The sequence below is a fragment of the Sesamum indicum genome, unplaced genomic scaffold, assembly GCF_000512975.1.
Source record: "Sesamum indicum cultivar Zhongzhi No. 13 unplaced genomic scaffold, S_indicum_v1.0 scaffold00139, whole genome shotgun sequence".
Classification (NCBI taxonomy): domain Eukaryota; kingdom Viridiplantae; phylum Streptophyta; class Magnoliopsida; order Lamiales; family Pedaliaceae; genus Sesamum; species Sesamum indicum.
In genome coordinates this window covers 456,588-459,202 of record NW_011628057.1, presented here as the reverse complement: position 1 = coordinate 459,202, position 2,615 = coordinate 456,588, and positions in this window count along the sequence as shown.

Below are 2,615 nucleotides of genomic sequence, written 5' to 3'. Positions count from 1 at the left end.
CTTGAAAGCTACAAAAAGGATAAAAGAAATACAACATAGAGGGTCTCCATTGATACACACGTGACATGTACTTTTACACTTGCTCTTGTTGAGTATGTCAAAGAATTGATAATAAAGTGGCAATGATAGACGTCATATTGTAAAAGTTGCTTTAAAGACATTTAAGGATCTTATAGAACCACAATAGAAGAACGAGCAAGATAGTGGTTCTTTAAGTTGAGGAAACTTAGGACTTTTGAAAATTTTTAAAATGCAATTTGATACGCCTTAGTAGAACAAGAACCAAAGTAGTATATTTCATAAATCTATTTTTTCAATAATTACTTAATTTGGCTTCAAAATTGACATTTGCATATACGTACATAGTAATAGCCAAGAAACAATGAAGGAAATCCAGCACAGAGATCTCTAACAAGATCCGTACGCCACAGTTGCTTCCACACTTGCTCATGTTCAATATATTAAAAATATGACAAAGTAAGAATGAGAGACCACATATAGTAAACAATTCAAACATAACTACTGGACTTATAGAACCACAACAGGACGATCAAGAAAGTTATTGTTCAAGTTAATAGTATGTGTGACTTTTCCAAATATTTTTTAATGTAATTCAATTGGCTTAAGTAGATCAAGAACCAAATCAGTAGATTGCATACATCTCCTTTTTAATAATTACGGAATCTAGCTGCCAAAATTGACATTCTCAAATACAAAAATCCTAAAATTCATAAAAGAAAAGGGAAATACAACATAGAGGTTAGTAGTGATCCGCACGCCACATGTAGTTTTCCAATTGCACTTGTTCAGTATGTTAAAGATTTGACAATAAAGCAACAATGCAAGATTAATAGAACTACAACTGAAGGAGGAACAAGATAGTGGTTGCTCAAGTTTGAGGTCTGTATAGAGATCCACAAGCCACATGTACTTCTACACTTCATCTTATTACGTAGGAAAATCCTATAAAGCAACAATGAAAAACCACAAGTAGTAAATATTTCTTTGAATATTATTAATGATCATATAGAACAACAATAGGTGAATCAAGATAGTGGCTATTCAAGTTAATGAAATTTGGGACTCATCGAGTTTTTTTTAAATGCAATTCGACAGGCCCAAGTGTAACAAGAACAAAATTAGTAGATTTAATATATTTCTTTTTTAATAATTAATTAAATTAGCTTCCCAAATTTACATTGGATATATGAAAACTTTAAATGCCACGAAAGAAACAAGGAATATCTGCAGTGCGTCTCTAGTGATCCGCACTCCACATGTGATTTTGCACTTGTTGTTGACTATGTCAGAGATCTGATAATAAATCAACAATGAATGACTAGATGTAGTAAAACTTGCTTCAAATACATTCAAGGCTGTTATATAACCACAACAAAAGGAGGGTCAAGATAGTGGATCGTCAACTTGATAAAACTTAGAATTGTTAGAAAATTTTCAAATGCAATTAGATAGGATTAAGTAGAAAAAGAACCAAAGATGTAAATTTCATAAACATCGTTTTTAATAATTACTTAATTATTCTTTCAAAATTAACACTTGTATATGCGTAAACATTACAAGCCACAAACCAAAAGCGAAAAACAAAACACAAAGGTCTCTATAGAGATCCGCACGCCACACATGCTTTACTTTAGAAACGATGAAAGACCACATGTTGTAAACGTTTCTTCAAACACAATTAATGATCTTATAGAACCACAACACATGGGCCAAGATAGTGGTTGTTCAGATAGATGAAATTTAGGACTATTCAAAATAGTTTTATATGCATTTCTATAGGCTAAGTCGAATATAAACCAAATAACTAGATGTAACATTTCTCTATTTTAATAGGCATTTAATATGGCTTTCAAAATTGGGAATGAAATATATTAAACCTTGAAAGCCCCAAAAAAAAAAGCAGGACAATATAGCACAGAGGGTCTCCAGTGATCCGCACTACACATGTGCTTTTGCACTGACTCTTGTTGAGTATTTCAAAGATTAGACAATAAAGCAACAATGAAAGACTACATATAGTAAAAGTTACTTACAAGACATTTAATGATGTAATAGAACTATAACAGAAGGACTGTCAAGTTAGTAGATTTTCATGTTGATGAAGCTTAGGGCTGTTTCAAAATTTTCAAATGCAATTTGATAGGCGTAAGTGGAACAAGAACTAATCTTCACAATCTAATTTTTTATAATAACTTAATTTGGTTTGCACTTGCTCTAGTTGACTATGTCAATAATAATATGCTTACCCATCCATTTTGTTAACGCCCAATCAATGTCTATTGCCCACTCTCTATTAGGTCAAGTGAACCGTGCAACTCGTCGAATAGCTGTGAGGCATCAGCGACTAAATCGGCATCGGAAGTATGTCAATAATCTTATAAAGAAACGTTAAACGACCAAATGTAGTAAACATTTCTTTAAATATTATTAATTGTCTTATAGCACCACGATAGGTGGGATAAGATAGTGGTTGTTCAAACTGAGACTATTTGAAATATTTTTACTGCAATTCGATAAGTCTAAGTGGAACAACAAATTAAAATCTTTAGATGTAATATTTCTTTTTTCAATAATTACTTTTTGGCTTCCCAAAT